Source organism: Salvelinus namaycush, chromosome 9 (assembly GCF_016432855.1).
Source record: "Salvelinus namaycush isolate Seneca chromosome 9, SaNama_1.0, whole genome shotgun sequence".
Classification (NCBI taxonomy): Eukaryota; Metazoa; Chordata; class Actinopteri; order Salmoniformes; family Salmonidae; genus Salvelinus; species Salvelinus namaycush.
In genome coordinates, this window is record NC_052315.1 from 38545485 (window position 1) to 38563195 (window position 17711).

Genomic DNA, 17711 nt, shown 5'->3' on the forward strand with positions numbered 1-17711 from the left:
CCTAGAGGAGATGGCAAAATCTGCATCCAAGACAGCTTCAACTGCCAGTGGCTTATTCGAGCACTTCAGCAAAGGCAAGACTGTTGGGCCTCACACTTGCCTCTGCTGTTCTTGGAGAGCTTGAATGTCTAAACATTTCACTACAGAAGAAAACTAAGACTGTCTCTGGTATGCAGGCTGTAGTCGAGTGTGTGCGGTCATCTCTTAGGGGCAAGAGAAATGACGAAAGCTACCTTGCACTGTATGAGAAAGCAACAACATTGATTGACTCTATTGAATCCATTGAGACGCACTCAAGACGATTTGCTGGCAAAGCAGTGGATCACTATAGGACAGAAATTTTTAAAGTGTTGGATGGTGTTGAGGTTCAGTTTGGTGACCGTTTTGACCAGGACAGTCTAAACGTCCTGCAAAAGTTGGAAAGAGCGCTTCTCACGGGGGAGTTGGATGAGTCTCTAGATCAGTACCCAGAACTGAACATAGATTCTCTTTCAGTGCAGATCCCTCTCTTTCACAACAAATACACCTGTAGCAGCAGTGGAGAGGCAGCAGAGGTCCTCAGGAGGCTTCCAGTAGAGGTGCGGGGGTTGTTTGACCAAGTTGAGGTGCTGATCAGAATTTTGTTTGTGGTGCCAGTGTCTTCATGTGAGGCTGAGAGGAGTTTCAGTGCACTCCGCAGGTTAAAGACTTGGCTACGGGCTAGCATGGGCCAAGAGAGACTGAACGGCGTAGTTGTCTGTAATGTACATAGACAGGCTGGACAGTCTCAAGAGAGAAAATATCTGCCAGCAATTTGTTGGATCCATTGAAACCCGCAAACATATGTTCGGTTCTTTTGTTCAGTAGTGTGTATAGCAGTGGTTCTCAACCTTTTTGGGGTACTGGAACACCTGCATATTTTGAGGCAAGGCAGGCAAGGTTTTGAGCGGTCCTCAGGGACCTCCACTCTATATTATATGTGAACTTACTGGAAACCTTGTGGTACTGACTACATTCATTACACTTTTTTATTTCACGGACCCCTTGCAATTAGTCCATGGACCCCTGTTTGAGAACCCCTGGTGTAATTGATATTTGTTCTTTTGTTTAGTAGTTTTCAGTACACTTACAAATTATTTATTTCATGTTATTTTATTTAAAATTGCATACTTTGTGCGACATACTTGTCCATAGCTGCTGTTTGAAGAGTTGAGACACTGACTGAAGGATATTTTGTTTGATTTATTTGGGTTTTTCATTGAAGTAGTTATTTTGCTTTTAGAACTGTACTTATTTGTATCTTTTTGTTCTTGTAAAGATATTGTAGTAGACTCAGGCCAGGTGCACATATTTAATGACTATATAAATGTATCAGAAAAAGTCAAATTAAAAGGTCAATTCAATACAGAGACCAACTTTGTGATGGTTCTCAATGGATATTATTTTAGATGTGATCACACCATGTTCATTGTATTTATGAAAACTACACCCATACAGTGTACAGTACCATTGTCACCTACTGACCTTTCTTGATATTGCTGGTTGTAAGTACGAATACCTGCATACATACTGGACTGGCAAGGAGCACTGCTATAACTATTATTAGTAGTAGAATTATAATGATTTAAACATTTGAACAAGTTGGGAAAACCCTTCAGTTAACTACTGTACCTATCAATTATCCAGTTGTAGGAATTATGGTTCCTCAATATACATTTAACATATAACAACGTATGCTATGTGTTACAGCACTACTTTTGGTGTCCCCCTCAGGAATTGCTCTTGAGAAAATTTAATGTAATTGTCCCCTCCAAGGTTGATATCAGATTTTCGCCCCTGTACAGCATCAACACAAAGGTATGTTATGCTTACAGTAGGCTGCCAAGATTCAGTTCGCTCTCTTCAGTTTACGGACACTGTCTAGCCCGGTCTAGAACATGTTCTTTTTTTGACGCAGTTAGCAACAATAGCATATGTAAAATAAAATGAGGGGAAGAGAATCCTAAAAATTCTACATCCGGGTTTATGGATAATTTTGGACCGTATTAACAGCAGAGCCACTGGAAGCGGGCTGGCTGCTTGTCATTGGGTTTGTGTGTTAGCAAGCGAGTCAGAATGAACAGGATCGCTCTTTTGCGCCCTCTACCATACAACATTGCATGGAAGCCATTATTTATGCATGCACGGTATAAATCCGGTAGATGCCGCTCGTAGACAGTTTGGGAATGTGGTGGTACCACGTATGATCTAACCAAAGACAGTAAATTATGAAGATAGACTAAGGGTGTGTTCGTAAATTCCCTCTCGAGTGCGCTCCCGTCGTTCGTAAATTCAGAATCGTCAGATTGTCTGTTCATAAATTCAGAGCGATTCGCTCCATGAGCGTTCAGAGCGCAGACTGGACGCTCTGACGGAGTTGATCCGAGCGTTTTGACCTCACAACGGCAGTCAAGCACCCAAGTTAACTGGCTTAAATTGGCTAGCTTGCTAGCTACTTCCTGACAAAAATGAGAGAACACATCATTATGACCATTTTACTCGCTCTAGCAGAGCTAGGCTGTTTTCATGTTATCTTGGGCGGTAGTGACTAACTGTGCTGCTAGCACCAGTTAAATTCCGTTTTTTCCAACCTTTACTGACACCTATCATATTCAACGGGTGTTGCGCATTCATAAATGCATCAGTTATTCTGCGCTCTGGCACACTCAGACGAGAGAAAGGAGAAGATATCCGAAATTAATTTACGAACGCACCCTGAAATTGTCATGGCGACATTGGCTGTCATCGGGTCTAACGTTCGCCTCGCGAAGAACTACGCATGTGCCACTATATAAGATCACGTTCACGAGGTTGGAGTAATAACATGTTCAACTACTTAAGTCATTGGGTGGAATCTAGGTTGTGCTTTTTTAGATTTCGAGAAATTTAACAACTAAGGAAGAATTGTTCACTTCTCTCATTGACTTCTCAAACCCCGGACTGGTCTGTTTCGCAAGTCTCGCGATGTTGCGCCTCTGGTTCAGAAACTCTGTGATCTAACGATGACGTAGGGCTGGGGCATGTGGATTTACTTCCTGGGATTTGTAGCTTGTAAATGCAGCGTTCATGTAGTAGTCAGAACTAGGAAACTCGGAAATATCCGATGTACTAATTCGTTGAACGTGGCACGTGATTAACCACAACCAGTTAGCGAGTCGGAAATATCAGAGTTCCTTAGTTCCAACTAGCACTTGAACGCGGCACGATTCCTAGCCAAGTGGACGATGTCAGTTTCTCGTATAAAGGAATTTATGACATTTTTAGAATTTTACAACATGCTTTAAATATAATAGTTTGTTCGAATAGAGCAGTATGCATGTCACGGAATTGTGTTGAATGCCCTAACGTTACATAGGGGGGGAAAAAACGTGTTGGAAGTCCTAGCTAGCTAGTTAACGTTACTCGGACGGAGGCTAGCTGAAACGACCACCATGAGAGACAACGAGAAGACGTGGAAAGTTTACTCCGAACCAAAGATAACAGAGGTGTGATAATATTGCAGTACCACGATACACCGGGGGACTTGGTGTCTGGGTATGTCACATGAGTAACTCCACAGAGTTCCGAGCCACGCCTCGGGAGGAGAGAGAACTGTCAACCAGGCAGCAGAGACATGACGTGGTTCTTTCATCCGACAGAATGGTACATGTCATAGCCAACGTGTGTTGTTTTGCTCTTTTGAGAAAAGAGGTTGGAGTTGGAGGTATCCCGATGTGGGTAGTGCCTTGGGCTGGGAGGGAACGAATTAATGAGAGGCATAGGGTAGCATAAGAGCACATTCTCTTCCAGTGTCTGACAGCGCTGTCAATACTTCACTTCACAATTTGGAGCTAGGACTCGGGAGTTCGGCGAACATTGGTGCTCTAGCTACACAGGACCAGCTAGCTGTCTGATGTTTTATTTGATGAAATTAAACCAGCTCTACGAAGCTTGCTTATTGAAGTGCAGGTCCTCAAAGAGATAACTCGTGGTAAGATCTTGGCATAATATATTTTTTGTTTGTTTCTAAAGTAAGACATACTTGCCTTCAACATAGTCGATTGTGTGTTATTTGTTCCTTCATTTGATTTTTTTCCCTATATAAATGCCTATATCACTTTTGTATGATTTGTTTTGCATACATATTGCTATTTCTTATGACTATGTTATTGGCATTTTGAGTAGCCTACGTCATTGATAATAAGATCAGGAGTTACAGTGAGCCGACATAATATGGCTGGTCTGAAGATAAGTATCAAAGAAACAAATGCAGTCCTGTATGACAAGCTTATAGGAGAGTCAGTTTTTGTTCTAAAAATGAACTTTCTGTGACCCAGCTAATCCATCCTCGGGCTTTTGTATATCTGATCATTCATGCCCATAGGAATCTCAGCAGGGTAAAACGAAGGTCTTACATTACTGTAGAATGCAAAACAACTTGAAGTGTGGTGGAGTTGTACTGTACATATGCAGAGTTTTCCAATAGGATTAACACTGCATGACACGATTTGCACTTTTTAAAGTAGATGTTTTGGTTTCTTATCAGGTCCAATGTCTTAGCCTTTTAGTTCTACATTCAGGAGCGGTTGTTTTGTTTACCTGTGAACTTCTCTGACTGGCTAACTCTGGCTGTAAATGTTGAACATATTGACCGGATGGTTTCTAGAGTAACCTGAATCCTATTGAAATGACACTCACTTGGGAATGGCCTTTATTTAGGTGACACAGATCTGCAGGTAGGGCCTAGATGTTTTGTTCATTGGTTCTAAGGAGGTATAGAGTCACTGTCAGGGTGATATAATGGTAATGCTGACATACAACCCTCCTGAGGAATCCATTGACCCAGGCTATATCAGTAGATTAATGCACCATGCAGTACTATGGGCTGGTGCTTGTCAGTGGCTGGCAGCATTCACTCACTCTCTTTGTGTTTTCCTTAGTAGAGCCAGTCAGGAGCTGAGTCAGACTGAAAATGAAGGGGAAATCCAGCAACTCTTCAAGGACAAATAAAGTTAACTTCCAAAAATGTTCTTTTGTGAGTTTAAAAGAAAAAAATGTGAGTGCACTTCCATTGTCCTCCAAGAGTTGCTGCACTCTTCCTTAAGTATGCTCCTCTGTACAAAGTGAGCTGAGCTCAGAGAGAGAGAGTAGACAGTGATACCTAGCCACGGCAGCCTCAGTGACTCACCTTTACACAGCAGATCCACACACTGAAGATGAGAACCGAGGTCTCTGCCTGCCATGTGGAGGCCTTCAGGTGTGTGTGTGTGTGTGTGTGTGTGTGTGTGTGTGTGTGTGTGTGTGTGTGTGTGTGTGTGTCTCTCTCCCACTGCTGTGATGATTATTGTTCCACTCCCTGAGCATTGTGTGTCTTTAGAGAGGATGTGTGGTGGTATGCTCTGTTTCACTCCTCTGCGGTTCAGCAGAAACTCCTGGAATATAAGCCTTTCTAAGAATGAGTCAGCCAGAGCTAGGACACAGGGCTCAAACCAAAACACTCGCATTTGCGACCCTTTGACTTGGCAGTGCTACACCCTTTTAAAAAATGTTTTTATTGGTCTCTAGGATGGCATAGAAATTGTTTTAGCTGGTCACGTTAGTTTTTGGTTCACAATTAGCTTATTTTTTATTATCAAGATTTATTCAAACAGCAATGGGTATGTAGACCAGGTATTCAAAAAGTTTGGTCCAAAGGCTTGGTTGAATCTCTGTGATGCGCAATTCAGTCGTCATGCGCTGTTTGAATTAACATTTCTAAAGGCTTTCCCCAAAAAACCTTCCTCATCAAATGTTGACTGCAAAGTAGGCCTACCTAGCCGAATGATATCATGATGATTTGTACCAATTGCAGGGGCATTTGTTTTGCAAACAATGTCATGAAACTTAGCCTACACTGCACATTGTACAGTACAAAAACACCGCCGGCCAAACACAATACAATGATCTCTTGATAGGCGTGCAATTGAAGTAAAGGGCATGTGCACCATCCATTTTTTTTGGGGGGGGGTTGTTCCCAGACCTGAAAAGTGGACTCCTGATGTGGTTTAAGCATTGTTGTGGCCCCATCAAAAAAGTGTGATTTTGAGAGTGAAAACCTGGGGGGAAAAGAAAACTCAGAAACCTGGAAATAGAATTTACCAAAACATAACCTGATTTTATAGGGCCCTGGGTCAATGACATGACGTGTCCATTTTGGTGTCCGAAGCAAATTTACAGTATTATAAAAATACATTTTTACAAACACTGCATTATAAGACTTAACTTTCCCCTATTTATAGGCATAAGAGTATTCATTATGAATAATGGGAATTCAGGGAGCTATAGAGCTCAGAAGTAGCAAAATGCCATTAAGATTAACTGTCCACAACTAAAATCAATATGCATAGATTTTTTTATAAACAACAATAAAAATCCAATAAACTCCTCTGGCATAATTGTGAGGGTATCTGTATTGATGAATTAAAAATAATGGTGAGGATCCTAAACCTTATTACATTTTATGCTTTAAAAGACTTTTGTCCATACATTGGGATTTCATTAAATGTCATTCAGTATAACAGACATTCAGGAGCCATTTCAGACAATGCTTTGCGATAGTCACATGACAGGATATTGCATCAGAAAGAAGATTCAGAAGACCTCCACACAGTGCAGAAAGGTCAGTAAGTCTCTCCTAAAATGTTGATTATTTCACCTTTTTGGTCACTGGTACACTATAATGTCCTGTGAAATTACTTTAAAAAGCTGTAGATCAAGGTCATAGTTTTTTCATAGGTGGATGGGCCTGTAGAATAAGTTCAATCAATCAATCAAATGTATTTATAAAGCCCTTACATCAGCTGATGTCACAAAGTGCTGTACAGAAACCCTGCCTAAAACCCCAAACAGCAAGCATTGCAGGTGTAGAAGCACGGTGGCTAGGAAAGACTCCCTAGAAAAGCCAGAACCTAGGAATAAACCTAGAGAGGAACCAGGCTATGCGGGGTGGCCAGTCCTCTTCTGGCTGTGCCGGGTGGAGATTATAACAGAACATGGCCAAGATGTTCAAATGTTCAGAGATGACCAGCAGGGTCAAATAATGGTTCAAGCTGTTTTTTGTCATACGGAGTGTCGATTATGTCATTCTGTATAACTGTTATTCCACAATGTCATTCATTACTTCGCATGACACATATAATATATATATATGTAGTTTTTGTGTTTTTAGGACTATTCTTAAGCGTTTAGGGAATGTAGTGTATGTTTTATTGATGGCATATTTACAGTTGAAGTTGGAAGTTTACATACACCGTAGCCAAATACATTTAAACTCAGTTTTTCACAATTCCTGACATTTAATCCTAGTAAAAATTCCCTGTCTTAGGTCAGTTAGTATCAACCACTTTATTTTAAGAATGTGAAATGTCAGAATAATAGTAGAGATAATTATTTATTTCAGCTTTTATTTCTTCATCACATTCTCAGTGGGTTTATAGAAGTTTACATACACTCAATTAGTATTTGGTAGTATTTCCTTTCAATTGCTTAACTTGGGTCAAATGTTTCGGGTAGCCTTCCACAAGCTTCCCACAATAAGTTGGGTGAATTTTGGCCCCTTCCTCCTGACAGAGCTGGTGTAACTGAGTCAGATTTGTAGGCCTCCTTTCTCGCACATGCTTTTTCAGTTCTGCCCACAAATGTTCTATAGGATTGAGGTCAGGGCTTTGTGTTGGCCACTCCAATACCTTGACTTTGTTGTCCTTAAGCCATTTTGCCACAACTTTGGAAGTATTCTTGGGGTCATTGTCCATTTGGAAGACCCATTTGCGACCAAGCTTTAACTTCCTGACTGATGTCTTGAGATGTTTCTTCAATATATCCACATCATTTTCCTACCTCATGATGCCATCTATTTTGTGAAGTGCACCAGTCCCTCCTGCAGCAAAGAACCCCCACAACATGATGCTGCCACCCCTGTGCTTCATGGTTGGTATGGTGTTCTTCGCCTTGCAAGCATTCCCCTTTTTACTCCAAACATAATGATGGTTATTATAGCCAAACAGTTATCTTTTTGTTTCATCAGACCAGAGGACATTTCTCAAAAAATACGATCTTTGTCCCCATGTGCAGTAGCAAACCGTAGTCTGGCTTTTTTATGGCGGTTTTGGAGCAGTGGCTTCTTCATTGCCGAGCGGCCTTTCAGGTTATGTCGATATAGGACTTGTTTTACTGTGGATATAGATATTTTTGTGGTACCCTGATGAAGACAGCTTGCCTGTCGAAACGTTGGTAAATTATATATTTTTGCATCTGAGCTCCTAGAGTGTGCGGCTCTCCTTTATTTGTAAGTTTTCTACTCCGCTAGCCAGCACCTCGCCTAAATAGGTGTGCGTTTCTTTTTCTTCTATATAGATATTTTTGTACCTGTTTCCTCCAGCATGTTCACAAGGTCCTTTGCTGTTGTTCTGGGATTGATTTGCACTTCTCACAAGTACGTTCATCTCTAGGAGACAGAACGCGTCTCCTACCTGAGCGGTATGACGGCTGCGTGGTCCCATGGTGTTTATACTTGCATACTATTGTTTGTACAGATGAACGTGGTACCTTCAGGCATTTGGAAATTGCTCCCAAGGATGAACCAGACTTGTGGAGGTCTACAATTTCTTTTCTGAGGTCTTGGCTGATTTCTTTTGATTTTCCCATGACGTCAAGCAAAGAGGCACTGAGTTTGAAGGTAGGCCTTGAAATACATCCACAGGTACACCTCAAATTGACTCAAATGATGTCAATTAGCCTATCAGAAGCTTCTAAAGCATGACATTTTCTGGAATTTTCCAAGCTGTTTAAAGGCAACACTCAAATTAGTGTATGTTCTGTAACTTCTGACCCACTGGAATTGTGATACAGTGAATAAGTGAAATAATATGTCTAAACATTTGGGAAAAATGACTTGTGTCATGCACAAAGTAGATGTCCTAACCGACTTGCCAAAACAATAGTTTGTTAACAAGAAATTTGTGGAGTGGTTGAAAAACAAGTTTTAATGACTCCAACCTAAGTGTATGTAAACTTCCGACTTCAACTGTGTATGTATTTTTATGTGTTAAGGAATATTTTGTCTATCTATTACATTGTGAAAAACAAAAGTAATGACAACATTATCATAATTATTTGTTTTTTGTGAAGTCACATATTCAAGTCATAAGAACTTAATTAATATTATGTTTTATTAATGCTTTATCAGTACAGTTTTGATGTTGAGGGAATATATGTACTTATAGATGCCTCTATCCAACAAAGAGAGAGCTGCACTGTTCAGGGCCCGGAAGAACTCAGATCCTCTTGTTAGGGAAGAGTGGCATCTGAGCAGGAAGCCTAGTTATTATAGTGGTCATGCAGTTCAGTAACCAGCAAACCTGAATTAAGACTAAGTTCAATTAGGTTCACACTCATTTGAAGAAGGCTAGATCTTTTAGGTAATCAATACAATGTATGAGTGTCAGACTAAGTTGTGGGCTATTACGCAAAGGTTGTTTACAATAGCGTTTAGGAAATATTCATGTAATGGAAGTCATTTTGACTATAGCCTGCACTATATCTCTGTAATTATATTTGTCTTGTGTTTAGCTACCGCAAATGTAAGGAGGATGGGCACATAGACCATCGACCAGGTAGGGAGACTACCTTTGCAGCTGAAAAGAGAAGGGATAAACGGAGGAAAAACCAGAGGAGTCGGAGGCAAATGCATGCTGTGATGAACCTCACTCCAGTGTCCATGGATGGTAACCATCTTGAGGAGCACCCTGAGCAATCTACAAGCTCAACAGCAGCACCCACCTCAGCCCTCAACTCCACAGCAAAGCCAACCACCTTAACATTACCCACCTGAGATGCCACCAACATAGCAGGGACAACCACTTGCTTCATCAACCCCAGAGAGAAGTGATGTAGAGAATATATCCAGTTAGGTAAAGAAAAAGCACAGTTGAAGCAACAAATGATCAGACTTGAAATACAACTTGCACTGTCAAAAAGAAAATTTGAAAGAAACAAGCAATGAGGGAGAAAGAAACTGGCAGCAGAGAAGAAGGCAAAGGTCACAAAATGATTGTGTAGGCATGAAAAGAGCAGACTTCTGCCTGGGAAGAAAAACACCGTAACGAAGCACAAAGAAAAAGTTCAGAGACGAGTCCTTCTCAAAGTTATTACAGTGAGGTAGAACTAGCTCTGCCTGAAGTGAACACCACATGGCAGCAATGGGAAAGAGAGGAGACCAGCAATGAAGAAAATACGTGAAAAAAACAAAAGACAGGCGCATGACAGGATCTGAACAGAATCCTGAAGCAAAAACTCGACCTGCTCGCCAAGCACCATTTCATCAAGTTGAGAAGTGCCGAAATCTTAAAGAAAACATCGGTGACAATGAAGTTGTTGTTCACATGGACTTCTCAGAAAACTATGCATGTAAATTGCATACTAGTGTGTTGTACACGTTTCAGGGGTGCCAGTCATATGCTACATTATCAGATAGCCTCCGCCACGATGAAAGAGCCATGTGAGCACACCTTGAGCCTATTTTGAAGGAAGTGAAGGGGCAAAATTCCTCTATAACTACTCTTCACTTCATGAGTGGCTATCCTGTCACGGAGTACAGGAACAAAAATAATATTTTACCTATTCAGCACACTTCCATTTCTTTTGGGATTCAAAGAAGTAACATGGAACTTCTCAGAGAAGGGATACGGTAAAGGTGCTCCTGATGAAGTCGGTGGAGCAGGCAAACGTACGTAGTGCTGATGACATGGTGAAAATGGGAGCAGATATCCAGACCCCAAAAGATCTGTACAGCAAACTACAGGAAAACACAAGCTCAAGCGTAAAGTACTTTTGGATATCTGAAGTTGACGTGTGTAGATATGACGATGCAGTGTAGAGTCAGTTGCAAGTGGTTAAAGACACCATGAAAATACATCAGATTGCCTCACAAACCCTTGGGAAGATAAGTCAGAGAGCTGTCCTGCTTCTGGAGCCACGGAGAGAGACATTGTGACTGCAATCAAGAAGGATCTGAGGAGCTCAAAGTCAACACTGCAGCCTGCACAAAACAATAATTCTGGATTTAGTTGGGAAGTTTGTTATTGTGATGTACGATAACCAACCTTTTGTCGGCCAAGTCCTTGATCTGGTGGAGAATGAAATTGAGGTGAGCTGCATGAGACAAACTTTGTGAAAGAACTCAATCATGTGGCCAGAAACAAGCGATGTGATCTTTTACCACATATCTGATGTGAAAGAAGTCATCAGAGCAAACCACTAATCACAGCTCAAAACTATGCAGCCCGGATTGGAAAGAATTCAGAGACGTGGTAACTCAAAGGCTCCACCTAAAATGGGGAGAGTTCACCACAGATTGGGTATTTTGTAGCTTAATTTAAAGTGATGGTTACAAGGCCATGTAACAGAAGTTAAATGTGAAGTTAATTTAAGTTTTAAAACAACATTCCAAGTGCTTCATTCTATAGCTAGAGGACTCCTGATATCTCCAGGAGTGATTATTTTTTTTGTCTTTATCTGTTGTGGTCACACCACTCTCTCACTTGAGTATCTTACCTAATTATTTACAGATTACCTAATTTTTCTATTTTGTAGCTTCATCAACTATGTGTGTTTTCTATACCTGTTTGCATCTCTCTCTGTAGGCTTTACAGACACTCCCAACCCCTTGGCTGCAACGCTTCTAATTTAGTGTAGTCTTCGTGCACAACCCAGGTGGAATTCCGGGTCTCTGCCAGCGTTTGGAACTGCCCTATGCTGCCCTTCAGTCCGATTTACTTTTTGGCCCTGGCGGAGATATGGTTCACCCCAGAGAAAGAACACCGCTACCCCAGCTGCTCTTTCTTCATCTGACTATGTTTTCTCTTATAGTCCGAGAGCATCTGGTCGTCACAGTGGTGGCACAGGTCTACTCATCACCTGTCCATCTCCTCATTTGAATTCCATGCTGTCATTGTCACTTGTCCACTCAAGCTTAACATTATTGTCATCTATCACCCACCAGATGCCCTTGGAGAGTTCCTCAATGAGCTTGACACCTTGCTAAGCTAATTTCCTGACGATGGCGCACCGCTCTTCGTACTTGGCGACTTTAGCCTCCTGACGTCTGCCTTCCATTAATTTCTTTCCAACACTTGAGTGTGCTGTCTCTCAACTTTCTCGTTATCTCTCTCAGAACGATCTTCTTAACCAAAACCACTCATGCTTCAAGACGGGTCACTCAACCGAGACTGCTCTTGGAGGCTCTCTGCACTGCCAAAGCTAATTCTCATTCTCCTAGATCTATCCACTGCCTTCGACACCTTGAACCATCAGATCCTCCTCTCCACCCGCTCAGGGCTGGGCACACTCTTGGATTGCATCCTACCTGGCAGGCCGCTCCTACCAGGTGACGTGGAGGGGATCTGTGTCGGCACCACGTACTCTTACTAATGGTGTCCCCCAGGGCTCTGTTCTAGGCCCTCTTCTCTCTATACACCAAGTCACTCGGCTCTGTCATATCCTCACATGATCTCTCCTATCATTGCTATGCTGATGAGACTCAACTACTTTTCTCGGTCCCCAAGCTCAACCTCGATAAAACGAAACTGCTCTTCCTCCCGGGTAAGGTCTACCCACTCAAAGACCTCTCCTTCACGGTTGACAACTCCAGTGTCGCCCTCCCAGCGTGCAAAGAATCTTGGCGTGACCCTGGACAACCACCCTGGCGTTCTCTGGATATAGCCACTATATTGTGATCACTGCATCCAATGGGTACCGATACAGCTTTAGAACAAAGTTCTACAGTATTAGTAAAAATGTGACGGATACATGTGGATGATCTTGTTCCTGTAGTGTTTGTCAACACCCTGATAGGTTGATTAATAACCTGAACCAGATTACAGGCACTGGCTACAGTGAGAAGCTTCCGCTTGATCGGACAGCTTGATGAAAACCAGTCAATATTCAGGTCTCCAAGAAAGTAGACCTCTCTGTTTACATCACATATACTATTAAGCGTTTCACACATTATTTAGATCCTGACTATTTTATTTTATTTCACCTTTATTTAACCAGGTAGGCTAGTTGAGAACAAGTTCTCATTTGCAACTGCGACCTGGCCAAGATAAAGCAAAGCAGTGTGACACAGACAACAACAGAGTTACACATGGAGTAAACAAGCCAATAACACAAACAAGTCAATGACACAGTAGAAAAAATAAAGTCTATATACAGTGTGTGCAAAAGGCATGAGGAGGTAGGCAATAAATAGGCCATAGGAGCGAATAATTACAATTTAGCAGATTAACACTGGAGTGATAAATGAGCAGATGATGATGTGCAGGTAGAGATACTGGTGTGCAAAAAAGCAGAAAAGTAAATAAAATAAAAACAGTATGGGGATGATGTAGGTAGATTGGGTGGGCTATTTACAGATGGACTATGTACAGCTGCAGCGATCGGTTAGCTGCTCAGATAGTTGGTGAGGGAAATAAAAGTCTCCAACTTCAGCGATTTTTACCACCCCTTTGTCATAACACAACTGATTGGCTCAAACGCATTAAGAAGGAAAGACTGGAAAACCCACCACCGGTCCAGGCCGATAGTGGTAAAGTTCGAGGTTCAAGGACAAGGTAGCTGTTCTGGAAAGAGCCACAAACTTGAGAAGAACGTATATCTTCCTCAACGAGAACTATCCTGAAGCTGTGTTTATACTTGCATACTATTGTTTGTACAGATGAGCGTGGTACCTTCAGGGGGTTGGAAATTGCTCCCAAGGATGAACCAGACTTGTGGAGGTCTACAATTTTCTTTCTGAGGTCTTGGCTGATTTCTTTTGATTTTCCCATGATGTCAAGCAAAGAGGCACTGAGTTTGGAGGTAGGCCTTGAAATACATCCACAGGTGCACCTCCAATTGACTCAAATGATGTCAATTAGCCTATCAGAAGCTTCTAAAGCCATGACATAATTTTCTGGAATTTTCCAAGCTGGTTAAAGGCACAGTCAACTTAGTGTATGTAAACTTCTGACCCACCTGAATTGTGATACAGTGAAATAATCTGTCGAATTCGCGTTTATCATCGAAGGACTGAGCGTTACCCCGAGGCCTGTACTCTGGAGCGGGATCGAGGTGGCGGGTCCGTCATGGTCTGGGGGCGGTGTGTCACAGCATCATCGGACTGAGCTTGTTGTCATTGCAGGCAATCTCAATGCTGTGCGTTACAGGGAAGACATCCTCCTCCCTCATGTGGTACCCTTCCTGCAGGCTCATCCTGACATGACCCTCCAGCATGACAATGCCACCAAATCAAATCAAAGTTTATTTGTCACGTGTGCCGAATACAACCTTACAGTGAAATGCTTACTTACAGGCTCTAACCGATAGTGCAAAATAGGTATTAGGTGAACAATAGGTAAGTAAAGAAATAAAAACAGTAAAAAGACATTGAAAAATAACAGTAGCAAGGCTATATAGAGTAGCGAGGCTACATACAGACACCGGTTAGTCGGGCTGATTGAGGTAGTATGTACATGTAGATATGGTTAAAGTGACTATGAATATATGATGAACAGAGAGTAGCAGTAGCGTAAAACAGGGGTTGGTGGGTGGTTGGACACAATTCAGATAGCCCGGTTAGCCAATGTGTGGGAGCACTGGTTGGTCAGGCCAATTGAGGTAGTATGTACATCAATGTATAGTTAAAGTGACTATGCATATATGATAAACAGAGTAGTAGCAGCGTAAAAGAGTGGTTGTGGGGGCGCACACAGTGCAAATAGTCCGGGTAACCATTTGATTACCTGTTCAGGAGTCTTATGGCTTGGGGGTAAAAACTGTTGAGAAGCCTTTTTGTCCTAGACTTGGCTCTCCGGTACCGCTTGCCATGCGGTAGTAGAGAGAACAGTCTATGACTCGGGTGGCTGGGGTCTTTGACAATTTTTAGGGCCTTCCTCTGACACCGCCTGGTGTAGAGGTCCTGGATGGCAGGCAGCTTAGCCCCACTAGCACTACCCTCTGTAGTGCCTTGCGGTCGGAGGCCGAGCAATTGCCGTACCAGGCAGTGATGCAACCAGTCAGGATGCTCTCGATGTTGCAGCTGTAGAACCTTTTGAGGATCTCAGGACCCATGCCAAATCTTTTTATTTTCCTGAGGGGGAATAGGCTTTGTCGTGCCCTCTTCACGACTGTCTTTTGTGTTTGGACCATTCTAGTTTGTTGGTGATGTGGACACCAAGGAACTTGAAGCTCTCAACCTGCTCCACTACAGCCCCGTCGATAAGAATGGGGCGTGCTCGGTCCTCCTTTTCCTGTAGTCCACAATCATCTCCAGCCATACTGCTCGTTCTGTGCGTGATTTCCTGCAAGACCGGAATGTCAGTGTTCTGCCATGGCCAGCGAAGAGCCCGGATCTCAATCCCATTGAGCACGTCTGGGACCTGTTGGATCGGAGGGTGAGGGCTAGGGCCATTTCCCCCCAGAAATGTCCGGGAACTTGCAGGTGCCTTGGTGGAAGAGTGGTGTAACATCTCACAGGAAGAACTGGCAAATCTGGTGCAGTCCACAAGGAGGAGATGCACTGCAGTACTTAATGCAGCAGATACTGACTGTTACTTTTGATTTTGACCCCCCCCTTTGTTCAGGGACACATTATTCCATTTCTGTTAGTCACATGTCTGTAACTTGTTCAGTTTATGTCTAAGTTGTTGAGTTTTATGTTCATACAAATATTTACACATGTTAAGTTTGCTGAAAATAAACGCAGTTGACAGTGAGAGGATGTTTCTTTTTTTGCTGAGTTTATATACACACACCACACTAATGAAGGTAGAAATAACTTTAATTATCATATTTGACACATTTTTCTTCCCATTTTGAAATCCTTGCTAGTCATTGACCCGCCCTACAACTGTAGAGTGACTGTTCAAAATCGCTAACATTAACACCCTTTTTCAGATTGCGCAAAGGTTTTATTTATTTTTCCCTCCGAACAATCAATGTAAATATGATAGTGTCAAAATGTCATTATTTGTGTATGGAGGGTATAGGCTACTTGCTCAATCAGAAATGTAAAGATAACATTTATATGATGTACGCATCATCTGCTTTCCCAGGCCAGCATTCTTTTCATTCGGGCCAGTAGTTTGAAGTTGGTACTGGCCAGGTGTGCCACTGGCAAATTTACCTTAATGTCAAGCCCTGCAAGTGCATGCTAATTTTAAAGATTGCTAGTCATTATGAGCCTGGTTTTGTATGGAATGCAAACACATTATGGACACAGTTCAGGTCATTATCACCGCGCAGTGGTAAAAAAATGGTGTGACCAAATCATGTGCTCGTGCCATCAACTGAAAAAGTTGGTAGCACCAGTGTCACACGTTAGTTTAGAGCTCTGTGGATGCGTGTTGACACACACTGGGTGGGTGTTTAGGTTCTTGAGAGCACTTTGTCGCTGCTTGTCTTCATCTTTATCAGGAGAAACCGTTTCAAACTGCCAATTCATGCTCTTCAACAGCAGATAGGTTAATCCTGGATCACTTTGTCAGTTTTCCTGTATCATTTTACAAGATCTACCTAACAGCTTTGTATAGGCCAATAATGATCATACCTTGGCACTCTCCAGTCTGATAACGCAGAGAGAAAGACAAGTTGGTGTCGTTTACAGCTGCTGATACGCAGACTTACCGCCAGTTATAGCTGCCACCCAACTACTTTATGATCACATTAAAACAATAATGAATACACACACAGTGTGGTAATGCTCATCACTGTGCTAAACTCCTCCACTTCTCAGTAGTGTAGTGCTGCTGAATCCCACATCGACCCATAGCTCCCAAGGCTCGCCATTAGATCTGAGAGGCATGGATATGTTTAAACAATGTAATTACTGTATTTCACCTTGACTGGGTTTTGCCATATTGCTGCTAACACCTATCCATTTCTTTCAGATCGACAACAGCGCCAAAAGGGTGGATACTATAGTTGAATTAGGGAGTTCTCCTTCCAAATTGGTAGTGGTGCGTATACAGGGACCAGAGAGTGCTTTAGGAGTGACTGGAACTCAAGTCAGCTGGAAAAAGGGAGGGATAGGGTCATTCAAAGCTACTATATTTAAAGAGAGTTCTGAAGGAGATATCTGCTTCACTGAGTCTGAGTGAAACAGCATCACCCAACTCCAGTATCAGTTTGTTACAGAAGGTAAACATTATGCTGCTGCATGTGTAAGTACAGCAGTACATTTTTTGCATAATTGCCAGTTAAATGTAGCTATAATATTCACCCAGATAATAAACTGAATGGCAATGTTTTATTTGTGTGGTATACATTTATAATCATTGTTTAGTGTCCAGTTAGCCCAAGAATGTACTGTTAAGGAGTGTAGGCGAGCATACTCCTTTAACGTCCAATGACCTTATAGGTTATGTTCAGAGGGAAACTGGCTCTGGCACCCAAAACAACCAAATACTCCATCTAATTGTGAATCGTATTGTAGAAACATAAAGTGACTTAAATATCACATCAAAATAATTTCACAAATGCAAAACAAACACTTTCTATACTCTGGTTAAACCAGTTTTAACAGTTGCAAAATTTTTCTGGTGTCGTTCTTCGCCTACATTTGACATTTTAGTAATTTAGTAGACGCTCTTATCCTGAGCGACTTACACACAAGTGTTCGAAGAGGCCATCTAGCTAATTTC

General features: G+C 42.1%; 1 protein-coding gene across 1 annotated transcript in view; it reads left to right on the plus strand.

Moving 5' to 3' along the window:
* The first annotated feature begins 3214 nt into the window (after positions 1-3214).
* The window catches only part of LOC120054033 (furin-like), a 171180-nt gene continuing 156683 nt past the window's right edge, over positions 3215-17711 (plus strand). Inside the window, exon 1 of the mRNA XM_039001392.1 lies at positions 3215-3660. The gene's annotated coding sequence lies outside the window, so the exon portion shown is untranslated. The remainder of the gene's footprint in view (positions 3661-17711) is intronic.